Genomic DNA, 24,625 nt, shown 5'->3' with positions numbered 1-24,625 from the left:
ATCTGGGAATCTCTCCTGCTCTCCCGACTTATGCCTACCATTACTGACTCATGTCTTGCTACAAAGAAAGAATATAAAAATATCTGAGTAGGTGTGTGTCTGCGAGGCGACTCACAGAGAGGAGACGCTGGATCAGAATTGCGGCTAGACGTAGGGACTATAATCTGATCTCCTGGGTTTCTGGCATCTAGCTTTAAAAGTGTCATAATTAACAATGTTTTAAAAGTGAACAATATATTTCGAACTGTTATTTTGAAGGACCTGGGGAGTTTATTATCACCTCAGTCTTTAACGTCAGGTGTGGATATCTTTTCTAGAAGCTAACCCTTAATTCAGCCGCAAGGTTCAGAGCTCGGTGTAAACACCGAGGAAGGATACAGCCCTCCGCTGAGAGTTTCACTACATCAAACTTTGTCGCTAAAAATTCCTTTCTGGCTTTCGCTCTTTCAGGCTCATTTAAAGAAGTTATCTTTGCCTGTGAGTTTCTTTAGTTTTTGTTAGATTTGGAAGCAGCTTTTTAAACATATAGGTGAGCGCATTTGTGTTACTCAAACACAGCTGAATGTAATTTGCCTGTGACTTTAGTGGGACCATATTTCATCAGAGTTGCACACGAGCACGGGAGGAAAGGTGCTAGGAAAGCGTCACATGTGGTTCTCCGGGATGGTTTGTGTATGGCAAGAGCAGAATCATGCTTCGGCTTCAAAGAGGTCCTGTATTTTATTAGCGTAATCGGTAGAAATTGTCAGTCAGGGGCTTGCTGTTGGTTTAGGCCCAGCGGTCTTTGGTCTAATAACCTTCTGACTCAGTTTGGGATTAAAAAGTCAAAAGTTTTTGGTTCATTCAGCAAGCGGGACCCTCCGTCTGAGCACGCTGACGTCTGCGTTGACTCTTTGTTCTGTCCCAGTGGTCCCCAGCCCACGCTGGCCCCGGGATAATAATATCACGCAAGGAATGCACTGTCTTTTTTTTTTTTTTCACCCCTCTCCCCATCCTTTTTAACTCCTATGGCTGTGAGCAGCGTCGGAGGGTCCATAAGGTTAACAAATTGGGAATTTCAAACCCCTTTGTTTCAGCCTCCCTTGAAACACGCCTGTCGGCTTTGCTCCGGGGCCGTGAACCCGGGAATCCTTCCCGACCGACGGCCCCCAAGGCCCCCCGAGCTCGCAGGGCCCGGAGCTGTGGGGCAGCCTCAGCGGGGGACTGCCCCAGGGTGAGGAGCACAGCTCTTCGGGGATGAAACAAAATGTTTCAGATGCAATGAATTGGACATCTGTTTCATCAGAGAAAAAAAAAAAAAAAAAGAAAAAAATTCATCAGCTCTAATGAGAGATGCAAAGATATTTTGGTATGTTGATAGGCTGCCTCCTGCTCCTCACAGCTGGAACAAACACACTACCTAATCTATTGGCCCCTAGGAATGATTTTTTTTCCCCGGGCAATACCTTTTCTTCACATCAGAGCACTGGAGTATCAGTAGCACACAGTCGATGCTTTTCAGTGCACTCTTTAGCGGTTTTGGGTCATTGCCAGCCTTCAATTTACCTGCAAGTTCCCTTATCTCTAGGCTGTGGATCCATTCTATGCTGGATTTCTGAAATACAGCGATGCCCTCCTGTGCAAGCTATTGTTTTTTAGTTCATCAGCTCTCCCAATGCTAAAAGTCCGGTTTGTTTCTCTATTAACATGGTCAAGGGATCTACTTTTGCCCTGAGCTTGTCCTGTAGGATTCACCTGCTCCGAATGCTTCCCTCCCCTTTCAGTGTGCTGGACCAGGCATGCGGGACTTACTCTTTCTCATGTTGGGAACATCTCAGTATCACCCATCACCTGCGGCAGCCTGTTGCTCGGTGCTGGGTGGCACTCCCATGTGCAGGTTCCTTTATCAAGAGATGTTACCCCTTGCTTCATAGGATTTTTTATTAGCAGCTTTGTGTGGACTTTGAATGGTTTTATGGTGTGTTCCTGGACCTGACCACATTTTCCCCTTTGGTTATAGGTTGGTTTTGTGCACAGATTATGTTCTCGCAAACTGAGCTCTTCAATTCTTTATGCAAACTTATTTTTCCTGTAAATACAATATTACTTCTGGAGTCTTCTCCAGGAAGGACTTCCCCTCCGGCTCCTATTTACTGCGTTCCCAGGTACTATGTTTTTTCTGAGTGCAGCTCTCTCTTGCTTTTATTTGTACTTTCCTCCTTGCAAGAGGTGTCAGAAGGCTGAGCTCTACCCAACCCGTTTTACATATTGTGGGCTGAACGATGCCATGAAAGACATTTCTGCTTCTAACACAAAGTATGTGCTTTTCATTTGAAAAGCAGTGAACAGAGATGGTGCAAATATAGCCGGGACTTCAGCCAGGCACTTGCAGACCCACATTATGGTATTGCCTGCGAGAGGACCATTGCCTCTGGGTAGACGACTGGCTTTTCCTGGACGGTCCCTGCAAGCTCCTTGCAGCTGCCCCAGCAGTGGCCTGTTTCCAAAGTGCTGTCGCCCACGTTTATTCAATACTCGTTGTAGTACGGTCTCTTCTGGAAGCAGGATCCAGTCTGAAGCTACTGATAACAGCTTGTTGTGCCGTTGACACGGTCGCGGATCCTGTGAGTCCCTGTATTTCTTTTTTTAGAAGTAGTATTCCAGCTCTCTCTCTCTCTCTTTTTTTTTTTTTTAAGCCTTCCTTTCATTAAATTGTGCTGATGCCACAGAAAATTGTCAGCTGTCCATCCTTTCCCTAGACAGGGAATATATCTATATGTATATATATGTATATATGTATGTATAATCACAGCAAGGGGAGGGAAGGGTCAGGTGTTGCTATGGAAAGAGACCATTAATCTCTGACAGAACTGATATTTCGGGAGGTGAGAGCCTTCTCCTGCACAAAGTAAGCCTTTGAAAGGAAACTCATGGAGAGTCCAGCCTTTCTCCAGGGGACGCCTGCCCCGAGTCTGGTAATTTGGTAATTTCCTCCTCTTATTGGTTGCCTCAACTGATGGCTCTTCAAGCAGATTTTCCCTGACCTAAATGTAACCCAGTCTCAACTAGTCCGGATTAAATTAGAAAGATTTGTATGAGGTGTTGGCTTGAATGCTTTACAAAGACCATGGTCCCAAAGATTATCAGAGGTTTCTCAAAAATCCCGTGATGGTTTATGCCACCCAAGCATCTACTTAAATGTATAAAACATCTGTCATTTTTAATAGATGTATCCAAAATGAAAGAAGGGGAAGTTGGAGGCAAGAAGAGGGACTATCCTCTTTCCCATCTATTCTGTTAAAGTGACGTCCCTCGCAGATCCCAGCTGCGCATCACTCTGATCCACCATGGTCATGGGTTTCATCAGGGACTACCACGTCAACCAGCCTGTGGCAAATGAAACCAGCTCTGCTCTTATTCATTAACTCCATCACTGACCAGGAGGAGGGAGTGGAGGGGAATCCTCTGGTGCCTTTGCAGAACTGGTTTCTTTTTGCTCCGTGCGTGGCCGTCCAGATGCACACAGCTTCCCGAGGCTCCCAGTGAGGATGGGATTGAAGCAACCTCTCCCGTCCCACCCACTGGTCTTTATCTGGGTGCCCCACAAAACACGGGAGTCACGCTATTAACTGTGCCATCCTGATTGCTTTTAAAACTAATGGGATGAAAAGTAGATTTGCCAGCTGATTTTTTCATCTACAAAACTTAGGTTGTGCTCTAGGTGTTTTAACATTATTAGAATGATCTGTGTGTATTTTTTAGCAGCCTGTTTGACAGCTTCATCCTGGTCTGTCTCAGCGATGGAACTAGAAGTAGAGAGTTAAATTAATTTCTTCCCACAAGGCAGGATTTTTCAAGCCATTTCACTTTTCCAGCCCCTGCCATTTTTCTCGCTGACCGCAGACCTGCCAGTTGGTGTTACCTCTCCCGGTCACTCAGAGGTTGCCTCACGGACCACAAGGTCGCTCCTGGCCAAAGGCTGAAAACTGCTGCTTGAAGGAATGCGAACGAGCAGAACAAGCCCCTCTGAGGGTCACTGACCTGGCACAATACTCACACACATCAAGTAACGCGCCACAAGCAACATTTGATTTTGCTCTGCCTGCCAGTCGCAATTTCAACTTTTCAAAAAATTTTTCCTTTGCCACAGGAAACATCGGAGGACTGTGGATCAGGGACCACTGGCCTATATAGAATGAGAAGAGTTGGCTTGGATATTAAAGAATTATCTCCCTTATCTCTAGCATTTTTAGATTTTCTTCAGAAATAATTTGATTGATTCTGATATTTTTGTGTTGTTCTGGACCCTTAAATTCTGGTAAGAAATCATTGCGTCTGGCCCTTTTAAATCTTTGCAACCTGAATGCGGCTCCTCGCATGTCTGTGTGTATCCGTACAGAGACATGTGTTGATATTCAGAGAAAGAGAAAAAGGGGTTTATGTGTCTCTCTGGAAATCACACGTGGGAAAAGGGGGTGGCTCTTTCCTCTACAGCATTTAGAAATATTCCATGATCCTTCTCCACATTTTGCAGTGCAGGTTTTGCTGCAGAACCAGCACTCGGAGAAGGGTGGTGGCTTTTCTGTGCTGCGTTAGGATGATTTCTCCTTCCCCAGCAAAATCAGCGATGTCTTCAGCCAAGAATGGTGAATGCAGAGAGGCAAATGACAGAATACCTGCAAATATTTGAAGGGTTTTTGCTGATCAGGGTTCAGAGCTCCAGTTAGTCATTGTTTCACAGAGTAGAAGAAATACAGCCTTGGTCTGCTTAAGTGATAGACACAGGGTAACAATCATAGGGGCTCCGGTGAACTTCCCGATATTAAGACAGCTGAAGTGCTGTTCAGGTGTAATCCAATCAACAAGACACTACTCGAGGCAAGCTGGGTGGCAAGGCAAACTGAACCGATGATCGGCCGGTGCACGGTAACGTCAACGTACAATGATGAGAGTAAAAAATAAAAAAATAAAAAAGAACCGGCCTATTTGAAACGTCGGGGTAAGGGTCAAGATGTTGCCTGACGTGATTGTCAGTGGTCACTGGTGACAAGAAGGACACTGGTGAGAAGGGGAGGGAGATGAGAAGCGAGAGCTCGTGGTGTGCCTAGAGCAGACAAAAGAAGAGTCAGGAAGAAACACTTATATTTTCCAGAGCAAAGAGATTAATTAGTGAGAAGGGCTGGTTTTGCAGCGCAGAGCAGGTTTTCTTCACAAATGGGCCTGAATAGTACCATTATAGAGGTGGCGTATTTCTTCTCTTGGGAATCCGTGGTTTGTTTGCTAGTGAGGGAAGAGAGATGCAATCTCCTTAGTCCTACCAGTAAATTTATCCTCAATAAAAGGAAATCTTAGTAAATAGAAAAGGGGTTTTTTTTGTTTGCATGGGTGGTTTGGTTTTTGTTTTTTTTTTTTTGCATGATAACATGTACCTTGTTAAATGGTGTCCATCCGCATCCTGCAAGTGCTCCTCAAAGCCAAAACTGTTTACAGGATAAATTTCAAACAGTGAAGGAAAGGGTGCTTCACCGTCACCTTACACAGTTGTTACACACTTTGCATCCAGTGGCCATTTTAAATTACATGACAACTTTTGAGAGAGATTGGCTGCTGCATCTGACCTATTTGTTATGATCTTGACCATTTTTTTAAAGTTCCCATCTCAGGAGGATTTCTTAAATGATAGGAAAGAGGGGTTATTGGCCACTCTTATGCTGAAGGAGTTCCATGAAGGCAGGATCAGGAGAATGGAGGAAAAAAGGCAGCTGTAGAAGATGTGGATAAGCAGACGATCCAAGGTGGCATCGTTGGTGAAAAAGAAACTGAGATATAGTAAGAAAGAATGATTTTTAAAAAAACAAACAAACAAAGCATATGGGCATCTAGGAAGTGAGGTTAAGAAGTATGACCTTGCTGTAGGATGGAAAAAAGGGGAGTAAAAGATGTCTGGAAGATAGGCACAGGATGCTGAGAAAAGTGATTTGTCACTTGGTTTTTGGACTGGGTGACAGATGGGAGGCTGCGGTGAGGAAGGAGACGCAGAGAGGAGGAGATGGGGGCACACAGCAGACCAGTCTGGACCTCAGAAGGGCGGTGGAGGGAAGGTGACAGGCGGTGCAGGTCGGGGGGAGCTGGGGATGGCTGCCAGCCCGTGTGGTGATGGGGTGGCACTGTCAGTGATGATATTGTCAGGGATGGCAGACGACAGGAGTAGGATAGGGGGAATACGGGAGAAGAAAGCGCTGTCAGCCCCCACCACTGACATGAGAGGGGTGAGTTCAGATTTGATCTCTCAGTGCAGTTCCTAAAAATCTGGGGCCATCTGGACACAGTCCTGTCCCTCACACAAGCTGTCGGTGGCACCGAGGGATTGCTCTGGCAGCCAGGACTTGCTGGCGCATCCCAGAGCCTCTGTGCTCATGGCCAGGAGGGCAGATGGCACCGGATCCACTACAGTGGCTTTGCACCACCTGGTGCCCCCTCTTTGGGGGAGTCCTGCAGAGCCAGGTGAGCCTGGCTTCGGGCACTGCCGTGTCACTCAGCCGGGTAGTGTAGAGCCACCCTGCCACATCGTAATGAGTAGACACCTAAACACCTTCGAGGATATGAGCCGTGGTGCAAACGTTCAGGATGACCACGTTCAGTTTTGGCTGGTTGTGTTATGTCAGGCATCACCAAAGCAACAGCCTGAGGTGGGTGACAAAGCAGGAGATAAGAACTCAGCTGACAGTGCCTGCGAAGGAATTGATACTTGCAGTGATCGGTTTCTTTAACCCCGTCTCCTCAGCAATTCCTTTGCTCAGCAGAAATTAAAATTTGGACTGGTGTTTCAAGTTGCTCCTGCAGTGGGTTTGAAGAGAAGTCTCTGAAAATGTTGGTCATCCCTGCTCATGCACAACTATACGTGAGGGATGATTTTATTCAAGAAATCTTTTATTGGCCCTCAACCATCCCAACAACAACAGTAGTTTATTGTAGCTTAACTGATAATGGGGATCTGAAAAGTAAATGCTTTGAGGTAAGATAGTGATGGTTTGTGTTGATTACTGATCTTAGAGCTGTGGAAAATAATGCCGATGATTGCAGCTCTTCTAGAAAAGAAAATAAAAAAAAAATCAAGGTTCCAATAAGGACATTATAAAACTGTGTATTAGAGGAGATGACATGGGAAGCAAATGGTAACTATGAATTGGTTAAAGGGTCAGTTCACCCCGGCTGAGGAGCGCTGCCCATTTCTCCTCTCGCCTCGGGCACTGCCTCCTCGCAGATGCTGTTCCTGGGAGAGGGAAGAGGTTGTAGTCGGTTTGTCCAACCCACAGCCCTAACAAACTCTTCTGGTAGAGGGGACCTTGAGATGTTTTAGCTTGAATCGTGTATAGGCATGTATTCCTTCCACTGGGAAATATGAATGTCTAAAAATAAATTACATCAGTTTCAGTTAAACTTTAAGACTTCTCAAATCTAGGTATGACTTCCTGATCGAAACCTTTGAGGCGGAGATCCTTGTATAAGAATAACAAACTGATCTGCAGTGATTCATAGAGTGAAATAGAAAGAGAAATAGAAGGTTTGAACACAAGTTTTCTCTGCATCTTGAATGGGTTCCCTAAGCATTAATTTATTAGTCTTTTAGTAAAGGGGGGACAGGAGGAGAAAAAAGAGAAGAAAGAAGATTCTGGATTGATAAATTTACAACTGTTTTCATTGTATTTTATCACATAACGTGAAAATACATGTAATGAATTCATATGCAAACAAATAATAAAATACCTACAAACACACAAACAACTGTGTACCCATATTGGACTAGCAGAAAGCAGAGACCAGTCTCAAAAATTCACCTTAAACTACGGTAGACCACACAGCTATGTCACTTTACCCCAGAAGAGCATCTCACCCGGCATCCACTGTACGATTATACCCTCTGCTTTGGGTCTGCACTAATGTGACAACTTAGGAAGTACGCTTAAATGAATGTTCTGAAGTGTATGGCACAAGTACCTGTAATGGACCATCCCAAACTCCTCTTTTAGATTGGAAGAAAAGATGAAAACCACTGATACGGTAGCCTTGACACAGGTACTTGAAAGAACACTGTAAGTGTGGTGAATGTGGTTCAGGGAAGGGACGTATTAGCCACAAATATTAGTAAAGCATCTACCAGTTTAAAAATGTATAAACTGTAGAAGAAAGGGAGCCATGGCAAAACCTGTTAGCAATAAAATTGGAAAGAGAAACATTGCTTACCCAGCTGGTTAAATCATGATGGAGAGTAAAATCAAGCGAAAAATAAACACCAGATTTAGAAGCACACTCAACAGATCTGGCAGCTTGCAAGAGCTGGTGCCACTAAGGAAGAGACGTCTATAACCACATCGAAACTGTCCAATTCTGTCCAGTCCTACACAGATCTGTATGCTGCAGAGGCTCTCAGCCACCTCCACTCACGCAACGAGCAAGCAGTGGCCCAGCTCTACACTTGCTCACCCCGCTGACAGAGAGGACTGGATTTAGACTCAGAACAGATTCATGTTTATAGAATCATGGAATCATAGAATGGTTATTGTTGGAAGGGACCTCAAAGATGATCTAATTCCAACCCCCCTGCCCTGGGCAGGGACACCTCCCACCAGCCCAGGCTGCTCCAAGCCCCGTCCAACCTGGCCTTGAACCCCTCCAGGGATGGGGCAGCCACAACTTCTCTGGGCAACCGGGGCCAGGGGCTCACCGCCCTCACAGCAAAGAATTTCTTCCTAATATCTAACCTAAATCTCTCCTCTTTCAGTTACCCCTCATCCTATCGCAACGCTCCCTGATACCTTGGACGTTATATTCCCTCTAAGGATACAGAGACAGCTTTACAATCATTAACAGAATAAATTTCAGGAGTATGAAATTAATACCTGTTGGGTGACTTCAGCGCTCCACATCCATTGACTTCAAAACAGGAGAAGTTTGTAAAACTTTTTTTTGTTGTTTTGTCTGATTTGCACCTACAAACACAGCTTCTGGGTGTCCGAGCTCTCATGAAAAAATCAAAGGAAGCCTGCATGCAATGCAAAAGTACAGTTGTCACTTTAGTTTACTCATGCTTGTCCCAGAAAATGCAAAGAGGCTTTTCTCACTTTGGTTTTTTTCATGCACTCGTGCAGCTTGGGTGTGTTTGGAGTTAAACTTGCTATTGTCATGCTGGAAACCCAAACCGGGAACGCAAATCCCCTGATGGCTTAGTACCAGATTTCTGAGTCTCACTGCAGAGACATCTTGAAAAATTTGCCCCCATTTTGTAGTGATAACATGACAGATTCCTCTTGTCCTGAAATTCTGGTGAGCAGCGTGCCTGGAGGTTTGGCCAGTTTGCTAGGATTAAAGTCTGGGTTTCGAAGACTCTAGCTTACTTCCCCCCCCAAAAAAAACAGGCATCAAAATAGAGAGATCTGCTTTGAGAGAAAAACAAATCCACAAAGCTGCAAAATTATGGAGTTATCCCATCCGACTGGTGTTTGAAAGCTCCCAACTAAGTTTGTGCTGCCCTTGTTAAATTCTTCTGCTAGAACCTGGGCCTTTTTTTTTTTCCTCTTCTTCCATTGCTTTGAGCAGACAGAATTTCTAGAGAAGCTCACTTGCACCCTGTTTACTTCAGAAGTTAAACTCGGGTTTCTGTCTCTTACTCATGCTGAGCACGTACCTCATACGACTTCTCATCTTGGGCTCCCGTTAAAGGACCCAGAGTGTTGGGTGTGATGGCTCTCCTTCCCCATCCTGAGCTTGTGTTGTTCTGCCACACAAAAGGGCATCCTTGTGCCAGGATCAGGTCCACCAGCTCCTTCGTTTGTTCAAAGATATCCTTTTATGACAGAAATTTTTTCTCAAGCCCTTGCCAATTAAATTCAGTTTAATAACTCTGACCATTTAAGTGACACATTTCGTCTTGGAAGAGCTAATAAAAACACTAATTACTGTTCAGAGTGCTCCCAAGAGGCAAATTATCATTATCACATCCTCATTCTGTTGATAGGGAAACTGAGGCAACGTGATTTGTGGACAACAGGCCGGAGTCCTTGCCAAGCCAGCCAGGTGAGTTCAGTGCTGTGTGGTTTCCCACGTGGGGCAAAATCTACCTCAGTTGGATATAAATGGAGGAATACCTTGGTTTTTCTTCCAGAGTTCAACAAGAGAAACAGCCGAGAGTGCAGAGCTGTCAAGTCTTTGAGTCTCTGCTTCCTCCTGATGTTTTGATTAAACTTCCCGCTGTTGCCTCAACACCCTTGGCAAAAGCGGAGGTTGCTCTCAAAGGCAGCAAGGTCTTTTGGGTACAAAAACGATGCAGGAGTCTCCCAGTGACTTCCAGGGGCTTTTTGAGTTGGGGCTGAGCGAGTTCATCCAAGGACGTCTGCCGAGATGTCCTGTCCTTGCAATCATGGCCATGCTGCCACGCCAGACCTGTGCGACTGTCACCAGCACCTGGGGCATGAGTAGGAAGATACGAAGGTGAATGGAGGGAGCCAGACCATGAAAAAGGTGTCTGTGCATCTTCCAGTTCTCTGCTGGGCATCAAACTTAAAATGCCAGCGACTCTTTCCTCCCTTTTCTCAAGGGGAAAGCTATATTTGAAGTAGAGCAACGTGCCTTTATTTGAGAAATCTCATGCCTTCGAAGCACCTCCAAAGCACAATTAGCAAGTAGGAAAAAAAGCCCAGAAGTCAAAGCAGGAGACCTATGTATGTAGTTCCAACATCAAAGGAATATTACCTGCGCTTTCATCTCCCTTTCCTCTTGTGAGTCAAAGGTGCAACATATTACTGCATATTTTAAGCATTGTCTATTTTGAAAGCTGAAATGTCAGTGTAATTCCCCCAATGGTAATTTCTGTTGTGCCGTTCCAGGCTGATACTTCAACAGAACACCTCCCGGTTTTCACACGGTTATCTCCACCTCCGCCTTTGATAGGTTTGTGTCCAATTGCTTCAAGTGTTCACTCTGGATTTGAGCTGGTTTGTATTCCTTGACAATTTGCTTTGAACACTGTCAAACGAGGTATGGTACTGCCTTTTATGGGGCATTTTTGATGTCCTACTTTACCCTAGTTCCCCCATCTCTTCTCTTTCAAGTACAAGATCGTCTGGTTGCATCTAGACTCACTTGCTGTTCAGAGCAATCTATAACCACCTGGAAAAGGACATATCTGTTTCCCCCCCCCCCCCATTTCCATGTTTCTTTCTTTAGAATGAACTTTGCATTTGAGGATTATTGACAAATCTGCTTGAAAAAGATGCATGAAGAAAAACCTTTATGGTCCATCTTGTGGTAAAAAGCGGGTATTTCTTTGCTCATTTGAATGTCGGTGGATTATTTATGCTGGTGCAATGTTTTGAAGAGATAAAATACTCCCCACTGTGCTACATGCAAATCTCTGCAATGTAAACATAAATAGTTGTTGCACATGCATAATCAAAGACATTTTTTATAATTATTGTTGGATAGTTCAGTCCTCTAATAGCATCATCTGGTGTAAATCAGTGTAGCTCTACTGAAGCCTGCAAAGCCCCTACCGATTTGTACCAGATGGGACTCAAACTCTTCACTCTAAGTTTAGTCCTTCTGAAAAAAAAAAATAATAAAAATGCAAAAGCCTGATAGTCCTTGAAAATGAAGTTCTTTGTTAATTCATGGAAAGCTAGTAGAGCAAGAGTGGCAGGGACTTTTCTTGATCCATATGTATGCCTCAGCCCTTATCTGGGGAGAACATTTCTGCGACGAGGGGAAGCACGGATTTCTGTGCCAAGTTAGTTCTTGGCCCCTCTGCTCAGACTATCGCAAAGATTTGCCAGATAATGTCATTTATAACGTGAACTCCTTTCTGCCGAGATTTGGACTACGACCACCAGCTCTTTAGCATAGGCCAGCAGACCGCTGCCAGATGCTAACAATTTTCAGTCGTTCACAACCTGTGCTGCATTTTTAGATACCTAAAGGTGAAAGGCCTGAAATGCGGTTTTCTGTCCCCAGAGCGATCTTGTTTCACTGTCATTCAGCATTATCTTTTCTCCAACACTGTGCACAGCGCAGAGAACTTTCTAAAGCTGCTTTGACACTCGATTCTGCTTCAGCTGAAGACAACAAGCTCAATCTCATCCTTTCGGCGTTCTGGAGACAAACTTTGCTCTGAGTTAATACAAAATACAGTATTCAGTAGCATTTATTTTCACAAATTAATTTAGACCGCACCATCCAAATAGCTGCTAGTGGAGACTGCCCATGAAGATTTTAGTGCTGTAAATATACATTTATTTCCAAATCTTCAGTGCTATTAACTGGCACACACAGTGTTTTGTCCAACAGACTTGAAGCTAACTTTGCGTAAAAAGAGGTGGGCAGTTAGGGGATTGTTCCCCCTCTTTTGGTTGCTGATAGCAAAAATATCCACTAAATACTGAATTATTGCTTATTAGAAGACAATAGAATGTTCAGCTAAACTTCAGGCAGGAGCAATATTTTACAGAAGGGAAGAGTACGCATGCACACACACGCAATAAATGTACCCAGCTTTCAAATGAAAAGTTTACATTACTATGATCAGCTCTTTCAGGGATGCCTGTGAGATATTTTTCCCTTTTCCTGCATTTTCGACGAGATCCTCCGAAAGAGTTGTTATTCTTCTATCAGCTTGATGTGGACACAAACTTTTTTCGCAAGAAGCCTGAGCTACTGTTAGCAGCTACTGAAGAGCTCTAAGTCCGATGTGGGTTTAATGTTGTGATGAGTGCCATGGCAGAACAGTCTAACAATATAAGTCTGTTGGACATGTCGTCTGGGCTGTCACGTTCAATTTGCACATGACCTCCTGGCCAAAAAATGGGAAAGAAGTGGTAGAATGTGGGACTGAAAGCTTATATTATTGCTTTGACAGCTTCACTCATCTAGAAGTAATGCAAAATGCAATTTATATTTATACTCTCTGACCTTCTGTACAGAGAGGGAAACTATCTAATGATGGGCCACGGTAGCAGAGAAAGAAACAGATCTCAATACAGCTGGAATTTGTCTACATTTTTTGCTTTTCAACCGTTCAATTACAGTCAAAAGATAAATGAAACATGAAGAGCGCCTTGGTTAGGTAGTGACACAATTATTTTATAGTGAGTAGGTTCTGGCTTTGAGCCTTGGCAAAGGTTGCCATGCACGCCTTGTTTCACTAGATACAGATAATCTGCCTGCTCCCACCGGACAAATCCCCTCTGCTTGGAGGTGTGTCATTGTGCCCATCACAGGGGGAGAAGAAAGACACCAGCAACTCGGTACCACTCTTCCCCTGCATTTGAATATTCTTGAGAGAGGCCGACGCTCTAATCCTATTAACTACGATAAATCAAGCCAGGCCTAATTGTAGAGGGGACTTTATTCATTTTTGTGGAAAACAGGCAGAGAGGAAGAAGGCACCGCGTTCTTCTCGTCCGAGGAGCGGCACCTGGGTTTGTATTTTCTCAGGGAAAAGAAATAAACAAATCAGCCTTTGATTCTGTCAGAACTACTGAAGTAAATGCTAGGTAAAAACACCTGAAGAACCTTAACAACAGGTCTCAGAGCAGATAACACGCTGGCGTAGCTCAGCATCCTTCAGAGGGCTTCACCGCAGCCACGACTGTTTACAACAGCACGATTTGGCTCAAAAATTCAGCCTCCAGCTGCATCTGCTTCTCCCTTTTCATTCAAAAGAGACACGGCATTCGAAAGAAAAGTTATTTGCAGGAATGAGCATTAAGAGAAGACAACAGACACAGAAAACGGAAAGTTTTACACATCTCAGTGTATTTTCGACAATTATATCAGTTTGAATTCATCTCTTCATCTCATTGATCCATTCTGCCTTAAACAGGAGGTGATCCAAAGACCGTTGACCTCAATAGTGAGACTTTCGTAAAGTCTCATGGTTGTAAGCTGTGAAAAAAAAAATAGAGTTTCGGTGTTCACATAAACCAGAAAGTCGCTTGTTTTCTTTTCTGCCTTAATTGTTTTATTCTAGACTGCCACACTTCAATTGGTGTTTTTTTGCTTTTGTAGATTGAATTATTAAAAATGATGGTATTGGACAAAAATTTCAACTGATATCCAACTTTCTTTATGGAATTCCTTTTTTAAAAGATACGTGATGACAATAAACAATGAAACTGATAGTCACTATACAGTTAATATGTCAGAAAAGACTAAAAATGCAGAAATAAAGGCTATGGGAAGGTCATGTTTCATAAATAAACGCAGTAAGATGAGACAACTAAGACAAAATAGTGCAATGATGAGAGGCTGAGTGAAGATTAATATGCAATTTATCTTTCTCTTGGTTTGTTTCCCAGTGAGAAAGAATACTTTGTCCAAACTATTAGTTATCCTACAGGTTAAAAACTTCTTACCTCTGCACCGTTTGGAACAGAATATAATTATGTTTATTAAATTCTAAGGAAACTTGGAATCTGGTTGATTTATGTAGCTTCTTCCTCCAGTCCCTGCAGGCCGGTGCAAACGCGCGGCTTTCCGGCGTGTAATGTTTCAGTGCATTGGGTTTAAGCGATGGGCCACACATGAGGACTGAGCTCTCTGGGGTGACTCCTCGGAGGCGAGGGGCAGGTCTGAGTGCAACCGTGGCTGCGTGAGGGGCACTTTGCGGCGTGAACCTCGCAGTTGGTGCACATGGTTAAATCAATACCCACCTCCTCCCCCAGGGCTCCTCCAACCAAGGAGCACCGCAGCCCGACCGGGGCGAGATCTAACCGGGAGGTCTGCTTCCTTTTCTTTCTTCTTTTTTTTTTTTTTTTTTTTTTTTACCAAGTGGGGAGCTAAAATAGAAAGAAAAAGTCAAAACATCAACAAACCCCCCCCAACAACATACCTGTCTAGGTCCAAAAACTTGTCTATGTCTGACTCCTGCTGGTAACACCACAGGCTTTGCCCTTGGTGGCAGGAGGAAAGGGATGAGGCCTTTGATTTGGGTAGGAGGGAGAGGAACACCCCCGGGTAATTGCAAGGCTGCTTTTGCAACCTCTTGACCAGCAGCTGGTACAGTAAGCGGTGCCTCCTCTCACACGCTTGGCAGATCTTTTCCAGCTGAGTCACTAAAGCTGGAAAAAAATGGAGCCGTTGAGCTGGCATTTTGGAGGACTGATTTGGGGGGGGAGGAGAAAAATCCCCCTCCTTTGTCTGTACTTTTTCTTTTTTTCCACCAAGCTGCTGTAGTGAAGCAGTTAATAGTGATTTTTTTTTTTCCTCCCTCGTTTTTAATCCACAACCCTGCCCTGTACCTGCCCTTATAATCCCCTAGCATGTGCTGGTGACATCACATGGCCATCAGCTCCCAGCTCCATCCCTGTGACTGTCATTAACTGTTGCAAGCAAATGAAAAATGACTGGGAGACTCAGTGGCTCCCACCAGTGACCTTGGGTATTATTAGAATGACCTCGCTTTGGCTTGACCATAAAAAAAAAAAAGAAAAACCTTTCTTGATATCATCACGGCGGCTGGGGCTGAACTGAGGCTGTTTGCGGCGAGGAGCGGGGAAAGGAGTGGAGGAAACCATTAAAGAAAGCAAAGTAAATGGTATGCAAAGATGCAGTGGCCATAAATACTTGATCAGAGGCGCAGCCCTCACCACCAGCCCCACAGCCTGACCCCTTGCCAGGACGCGCCAGGCAGCACCAGGGTTACAGTGCACCTTGCCGGGTGTATTTTTAACCCACTTTCTGTTTGTTATTTGTTTGCTTGGTCTTTAAAAAAGTATAAAAATCACACTTAACCACTTAAGGGTTCGTTGGCCTCACCCAGCTTATATTCTGGTGTACTTTTCCAGTCCTACACACCCCTCTGCAAACAGAGGAGGCAACAAACTGGGCAGGATGCACACTTTCTTGTGTAGTATAACACACAGAAAACCTGTTTTTATCTATGTATGTACATACGCCTACTCTATGTGCAAACACACGTGCACAGATACACATGCAAGCTTACAAATGTGCATATGTATATAAGCATGCATACATATATAGCACATATTTATAGATGTTTATATTTATGGTTGTGCATTATTCTCAATGCATATGAATGTGGACATAAAAAGAGCACATATTGATCACACCTGTCTGATGTTGCCTTCTACGTAATATATAATAGTATATAGAACATATAGCGGCCATGTTTCTTCCAGTGTACTCTAATGATATCAGTAATAGAAATAGTAATTAAGAGTAAGAGTAAGAATAAGAATAAGAATTATAAAGAATGAGAATAATTAGCATAGCTGGGCTGGTCCATGACGTGAGGATGCTCTGCTGTCGAATGCCCTCCCTGGCAGGGACCTGCGGGCTCTGCTGGGGCAGGGGCTGCCTGAGGAGCCCCAGTCCTGGTCCCAGTGTGGTGCTGGGGGACCACGACAGGCTGCAATGCGCTACCCGGGGGGGCTGGAGGGGGCGACCTAGCTCGGACACCTGGGTCCGGCTGCCCTCTGGGTGCCTCGCTGTGAGATGGTTAAAGCCCTGGAGGCAGACAAAAGCCATCCTCCCGCCCCTGTCCTGCCTCGCTCCTCTGCTGTCAGCTGGAAATGGATCTGATGCCCTCTGGACTTTAACTCCCGACGAAAAGGGCGTTTTATTACAGGTTATGACAAGTTGCAGAGAGACATGGAGAACTCCATAAGAAGAAACAGCAAGTGGAATCAAGGGCGGGAGGGGGTGGGGGAGAAACGCTCCAGATGTTTGTAAGACAGAGCGAAGATGACTCCAAACGATAGGTGTGAGCAGAAACCCTGATGCAACCGGCGGCCGCCGGCGCCGCGCATCCTCCGCAGCTGCGGGGGCTGCGCGGAGCAGCCGGGCGACTCCCGCCCCGGCAGAGCCCCAGCACGTCCCGGTACCTACGCCATCTCCTCCTGGGAAAACAAGGACCAGAAAGCATCAGACTTCCCTTTTTTTTTTTTTTCTGCCATTAAATCGGGGCTGTCTGGATGTCTAGAGAGCTTCTCTCCCCGCTTTGCGCCGCGCAGGGCGGGCTGCGTGTGGCTGAGGCAGGAGGAACCAGCTGCAGTCGGGTTGCCCACCCAAGTTCTCCGTCTCTTTCCTATTTGGGGCCGGGGGGGCATCAGCTGCCCGTCTGCAGAGATGTGCTACCACCCAGCCCCTGCCAGGGGAGAGGGTCTCCGGGGGCTGCGCTCGCACCCCGGCTCCCATCGCTTGATCCTTGGACCTGTCACGTCGTTAGAAGGATGCCAGGGACTTTATGGAGTCTGTCAAGCACTCAGTACTTCTGTCCTTAGTGGCATCCTCATAGACAAACTTCGCAGGTGTTAAAAAAAAAAATATGCCGGAAAAATAATAATAATAATAATAAAAAAAAACCCAACAAGCTTAACAGCTGCTCAGGGACACTTCAAACCATCTGATTTTGCAGGATAGGGCTACCATCCTAATTCTCCCTGGCAGCTTTTCAAGTGCGTTTCATTGCTGATTGCCAATGGAGGACGGCTCAGTCTCTCCCTTCAAGCCCCGTTCGGCGCCTGCCGGGTGTCTCTGGGAGCGGTTTGGCACCGGGAAAATAAACTCACATCTCGGGAGCCGGGGGGGTGGGAGGGGGGGTGTTGGGGGGTGTGGGGAAGAAAGAGTGCTCGTGTCTCGAAAAATAAAAAAAAGTTTCGAAGTGTCAGAGTGTAAATTTAAGAGTTTCAGTCGGGATAAGTTTATGCCTTATGGGAGGTGAGCACCCCCTCGTCCTCCCCCCAAGGGCCGGGAGAAACGTGACAATCGCAAAGACAGTATGAGGACACGCGTGTACTTTGTGAGCCCAAGGGTGACCTCTGTGCCAGCCTGCCACCCCTGCGCAAGCCAGGAGCCACACAGTATTTCATCGGAAGAGCCGAAGGCAGACGCGCTCGGCACAAATCACAGCGCGCAGCACCTCTGCATCCCTTTGCCCCCCCCAGAAGATGCTCCCTCCAGCCCTTTCCAGCCTGCCGGCCAGGTGACTGTCAGCGTCTGACGCTTGTTATTTCTCTTTGGCTCATGGGTCTTATTCCGGGTTTGGATTTATTTTTGAAGTGTTGAACCCCCAGTAACGTGAGAGGTTTCCTCCGAAGGAAAAACAAACCCCAACGAAATCCCAGAGCAATCTGCACCGTGAACTGGAGCCGCCTGTTTCTGGAGACGATGCTTGCAGAAAGGGTGAAAGTCACGAGCCTCTAACCAAAAATGTAACAAACCCTGGCCACTATCACGAGGGCAAATGTCCCATGGGCCTCAGGGTTTGCTCTTATCCTTACTTACACTGATAAGTCCTTGTGCTAAATCCCCCAAAGTTGCTTGCTCTTCCGTTTCATGTATAAAGTTACCTAAATCTGACAGATAAAGGCATATGCCTTTACTGTTTCTGGGTAAGACTTAGAGCCACACAGAAGAGACTACACTGCAAAAGATCAGTTAAAATGTGTTGCTGCCTCAATGAAAGGCTGTTGAAAAAAAGTGTTTTACTTTAAACCATAGCATGAGGAAAATCATAATATAGGAAGAGGAGAAAAGAGGCAGCTCCCAGAAGAATAAAGACATTCTCTGCTCTGCTGTCACTCGTGTTTTCACCTGTATCCGTGCTTGCGAGAGCAGGTGGCATGGCACAGGGAGCCGCTTCTCTTCTCCTTTTCTTATATTTTATTTCAAAATGCAGCCAGCGCGTTCACAGGTACATGACATTATTCCTCACTCACGCTAGAAGATAGGTTTGGGGAACCATGGTGGAAATATGAATTAAGGATGGGGTAAGAAAGTGGAAAATTAGAAAATCCTGGAAGTTTTTCTAAAGCGATCTGAAAAGACAAATTAGCAGGGACTGATGGGATTATAATGTATCGATTTTGTACTCTTTTCAGGGACCTGTATCATGCAAGAAAGGATGACAAATTTCGGAAGAGTCAACCGTTTGCCTCTTCCACTTAAGCGACAAGTTGTTACCTACACTTGCAGTCGCTGGGATCTTGTCGCACTGCTGCTTTGAAGGAACACAGCCCAGCCCCAAGCTTCCTCACCTTATCAATAAACCCCAGCTTCCCCTTTGGTTATCCAAAACTATCTGAATTTGAGCTAGAGAGACCCGAAACTTTTACAAACATGAACAGAGGAATATCCCATGCGAAAGACTATTACAATTCAGGGAGACATATCGCACTGTATTGGCTAAAAAAAAAATAAACAGAGCATGGGATGTCGCTCAGATTTATTTGTAAATTGACTTTTTTTTTTTTTTCTTTTTTATGGTAGTAAAAGAAGTGAAGGGACGAATGGGGAAGAGGAAAGCCGGGCAGGAGTGCATCTGATGGAAAACAAGCGTTCCTTTGCAAAGTCGCTGGGAGGTGGGCGAGCAGATGGCAACCCGGGGGCCAGGCAGCAGGATTTGCCCCTCTCGGAGAGGAAGAGAGGGCATCGCCCTTCCCTGGGTCCCCCCAGCCCTCGGATAATAAACTCAAGTGTCTGCCTGTCTCAGCCCTGCCCATCTTCTTTAGCCAACTTGACAAAGTGGAAGAAATATGACATGTGAATTATTAAAGAGGAGGCAGTTGACTCCTAACCTCTGTTGCTTTTTCTCAGAACCCATTACCTGAGAATTTATCTTGCAGGAATTACAGTGTCTGAAAGCTTCGGGAGGAGCAGCGAGGAGGGAGGGGGGCGTTTGAATAAGAGTTTTGAAGAAATACCGCTGAAAAGCACCAGGTTTCACCTTAGCATTTGCACCACTCAAGAGATGGATAACGTGTTAGAGAAAACAAGCCATTCCTCCTCAGAAGTGGATCAGTTCGCCACAGGGAGCCGGGGAATAAAATCCGGACTGAATTTAAAACGGCTATCACCACTTAAATACCTTTAAAAGTAGGAAGGGGGAAATGGAGAGCTTTTCCGTGGTTAAAGTTTGTCCTTTAGCCCCGTCCTCAAAGTTAATGAGGGCACTTTCTGTGCACTTGATAAATAATCTTCCAATCCGCCCCGGGTGAAGCAGGGCTGTCAGCCCTCCACCCTCAGAGACGGGATTTACCTCCCTGCCAGGGATGCAGAGCCCGAAGTCCTGGGAGGCAGGGAGCGGGGGGGAAGGTACAAACTCTCGGTACAGGCTTCAAATTTTAGGGGACCCGCAGTAATCTTGCCCACAGAAGTTTCCCAGTGCCGGTGTCACTGCCGGGCAACTCTCAGGCCGAGCAATGCGGCGACTGATTTTTTTCCAGAAACTCCTAGCAGAGGAGCATGCTGAATGGCATGGACTTTTTTTATTATTTTTTTTTTTTTTAATTTAGAAAGGGGAAAAACCCACTCTGGGAGAGAGAGAGAGAGGGAGAGAGGGGTGATTTTTCCGGTCCTTTGGGCATAGATTTGTATCTACCGCTGCCAAGCTGAATGTAATAATTGAATCTCTCCCAAATCTTGGTGATAGAGCAGTCAGAAATGACTCCATCTGACAGCAGAGCCATGAGGCAAGTGATGGATACTATTGTCCAAGCCTGACCCTCCATTAACACCACCTATCAGCATCTGTATTCTGTCACCAATTCCCATGCCGGAGCCAAGAGGGGTGACTCTAATATTCTGAGCACATTGAAGGCTTCCATGCTGAGTTCAACCCTGCATCAACTAAATGGGTGGAGAGGATGACCTAAACCTTGCTCTCTCTATCTCCACTCGCCTTATTACCCCTCTCCAATCCCATTGTTTTGCAGGTGCCTGCAATTTGCTCCTTATCTCCTCACTGTTTATGAGGGCTCCTTTTTATTAATACAAAAGGAGAAATGTTATTAATATTAATTAACAAAATAAAAAATGAAGCAGTTTTGGGAATCCACCAAATGAATAATCTCATCCCCTAATTGGAGATGAAGTGTGGGGGGTGTGTGTGGGGGGGGAAGGAGGTGTAAGAGAAACAGATGACCTACTGGGTGACAGGCACAGGTTGGAAGGGTGACATTTTATTGTAAGCCTCCCTATGAAAGGAAGAAAAGGAAAGGACCAGTCAATTTAATGCAGGGACCAAGAGTGCAAGAGTGTTGCTAAGAGACAGAGATGCTGCTAAAGTTCCGTGAGAAGCTGTACCCTGACCTTATGCAAATGGAGGCTTCCAACTCTTTGTGGAAAGGCTGCAAATTCCACCCACTGTGTCACCAATACCTGGCATCGAGCCTTTTATTCAAATGTTCTCTAAAAACACACACGCAGAGGATGTGACAAAGCATGACACATTTAGGGCTGGAAGGGGGGGATGCGGAGGGGGGGGAGAGCGGGGAGGGGGGAAGGACGGATCTCATGGTGGAAATGTCACCCGTCCGTACCTCCTGGAGCCTGTCATCTCTCCAAGCTGAGAGACGAACCTAAGGATTCCTAATTTACCTTAATCCAGACCTATTAAGAGTCACAAATAGCGTCTATTCCTTGTGCGTGGGGGGAAGGAAGCTTTGGGAAAACAGAGGAGCCACCATGATCTGCTCGCTAACAGATATATCTATACCCACATCTGCAGCACCTAGAGCTGGTCAGGGACTTCTTTCTGTCTTTTCCCCATGGTCAAAATACGGCAGGGAAAAATCAGCCCTAGGCACAGCTTAGCCAGGGCCCAGACCTATAGGAAACCGTTAAATCTGGCAGAGCAGGGAGGTGAAACGCTCCCAGCGAAGTTCAAACACAACCTTCACCAAAGATTCAAGGTGAAGAGAGTGACTCTACAGCGGCTTTCACTTACTGCAATCAGCAGAAAGTAAATACCGATGTAGATCAATACAGCCCAGCTCCTGACAGAAAACAAAGTTTTTTTAAAAAAAAAAAAAAAAAAAAAAAGGAATCTGAGTCGCAGACCGGCATCGGTGCAATTAAAGTTATCTCGGGGGAAAAAAAAAATGCTATGAAAATCCCAGGCTACGCCAACTTTTCTTCCTAACATTTTAGACACCTGCGGATGTTAAATGCGGGGGGGTGGGGGGAAAGAGCAGACGATCCTTCGAGCCAACTCTGCTTCTTCCAAACTCCCTCGTTTCTCTCCCTTGCACCTTGCTCACACGCGAGTGACAAATTTATATTTTTCCCAAGAACGTGCAGATTGGCGATGCATCGAAAGGAAGGGCTGCTTGTGCTTGTTTTTTTTTTTTTAAAAGTGCAGAATAATCCTGGGTAGCCCCTCTCCAAAATGAAAGCACAATAAAGTGCTCCAAGAGAGAGGGTCGTCCTGCAGGGCTAAGTTTGCACGGGTTAAATTCAATACTGCTCTGTTTTCCACGCGATCTGGAAATTATCGGTTTACTTTCATTTCAAGTTGATCCTCGGGGCACTTTTGGAACTCTGGCGGCCAATTTTCCTTTCACAGGAGATAGGATTTCTCTGCCCGCCCCGAGCAGCCACTGGGAAGTGACTCCGCTGAGGTCCGCGAAGTAAGTTGATGCCCGATTACTCATCTTTTAGGCGCACAGGGTTCGCTTGTGCTTCAAACCCGCTCGAAAAAGTCGAGCTGGTGCGGGTGAAGCGGTCAAAAAAACCTAAAACCCCTCCGTCCCCGTCGGATCCGCCTGCCCCCCCCCTCGCCGGCCTCATCCCTTTGCGGGGGAAAAGGCGCTTTGGGCATCGCGGGATGCCCCAGACCAGATGGAAAACGTGACCCTTCAAAAGCAAACGACTCAGCTGCGTGGACGGAGGTGGCACTGCGAGGGACACGCTGCTTCTTGCGGTGCCACCCGGGCTCCGGAGCTGCTCCCAGCGCGGCCCCGCTCCGCCCCCGCGGTCTGCCGCGCAACCTCCGCGCACCCCTGCGCTGCCGGGGCTGCGGGTCCCCCTGGTCCAGGTGGACACAGTAAATGAATTTACCCCCGCAAATTGCCCAGTAGATACATATTTTTTAATAGTAAGACTTTTCATAATGTGCACAATACTATTAATATTTCATATTAGCAGCGTGTGTATGGTGAACTTTGTAATGGGAAATTCAATCGCCGCTGTAAATATTAATGGAATATGAAATGAAGCCACAGCTTCCATGTAGCACTGACAGTAAAACGGAGTGAACATGTGGTGGCCCTGGGGCAAGATAGGCCTTTCCTCTTGTCTCTCTCGCTTTATTACATTAGCCCGAGCCTCTCCTTACAGTTCTGGGCTCAGAAGCTGAAGTTCACAGGTCAGCCATGACAAATGTCCCTACGTCTAGCCAAACAAGACCCCCTGGCCTTGCCATTACATCTGCCCAACAAGCCCCTGGAGAGTGCTTAAGGGTGTCTGTTGCAGGTAAAGAGCTCTTTAGCGCAACTTTCCAAATAGATCAGAGGAGCGGAGGCGCCCGCAGCTCCTTCAGGGCTGGCTGCGGGGACCCTGCCGCCTCCCCCCTCGCCCCCGGGGGCTGGGGTACCGGGCCGAGGTCCCCCTCCCGGGCTCCGCGCCCAAGCGTGGGTTGCCCTTGTCCCGGGGCGTGCTTCCCAGCCGTTTTCCTCCCGCCCCGAGGTGGCCCGACGGCACCCGCGGGGCTCCGGGCATCCCAGCGGCGCCCACCCGCGACGCCGGGCGGGCCGGACCCCCCGTCCCGCGGAGCCGCGGGGGGCGTGGAGGTTCCGCAGCTGGAAAGGCTGCGCTGGCAGCCGCGCTACGGGAAGGACTGGGAGGGCGTCAAACGCCTTTTTGACTCATCATCAGCCACGGATTTCAACACTTGGGATGACACCAGCCCGGGACTGTCACCCTCCCGGGGTTTTTTGGCATTTTTTTTCCCCCTCTTTCTCACATTTCCAGGATTTCTCTTGTATAAACATCACTTCCAACCGCTTCCTTTTTACAGTGGGCATTAATCTTCATTTGTTAGGGGAAGCCTTGGCAGAATTTCCTCCCGCCTTTCCCCCTTAGAGGCTTTGGCTGCCCAGTGATTTATGCCTTATCTGCCCGAGGCTCGGTGCTGGCTTTTCCCGTGCCTTGAGGAGCTTCAGGTCGGCGGGAGAGGGGCTCGGTGACCGGAGGAAGGTGTTGAACCCCCAACTGCTGCCGACATCGCTGCAAACGTGCTGGGAGCTTTGCAGCCCGCAGGGGAAATCCGGGCAGGATCGGGGCCTGCCATGGGGTAAAAGTGCCACAAGGCACCGTGATGGCAATTAAAAAAAAAGGCGCATTTAAGTGAGTGGGAAGCGGGAAGGGAACGAACGGGCGAGAATCCCAAAGCATACTTGGGCGACAGCCTTTTTTATCTCAATAAGCAAAACTTCATCCGCTCTCTTTTACCTGAGGCGGGGAAAACTCATTGCACCCCAATAGCCCCACTCCTTCCTACCTGCCGGGGGGGGGTGGGGTGGGCAAAATCCGACCAAAAAACCCCGCGATCAGTCACCACCACCAACTTTTTGTTTCAACAAATACCCAGGAGAACTGATTTCTTTTAGGAAATTCTAATGTTTTATAATTTCTCAGACAAACGCTATTAAAAAAAAAAGTATCCGTGTCTGTCCTGCTTCTTCAGCCGCTCAAACTGTCCAGCAGCTCCGGTAAATGCAGAACTGGGAGGGAAGAGTTGCCGGTCTCTTCCTCCTTGGAGGTGCTCGTCCCTAATTGCATGCCAAGAAGAAACAGTTCTCGGGAGCCTTTCAGCCACCCGGGTTGTGAAATCATGAATGAAAGGGAAATAAAC

Source organism: Rissa tridactyla, chromosome 9 (assembly GCF_028500815.1).
Source record: "Rissa tridactyla isolate bRisTri1 chromosome 9, bRisTri1.patW.cur.20221130, whole genome shotgun sequence".
In the NCBI taxonomy this organism is placed as follows: Eukaryota; Metazoa; Chordata; class Aves; order Charadriiformes; family Laridae; genus Rissa; species Rissa tridactyla.
This window is presented reverse-complemented; position numbering follows the sequence as displayed.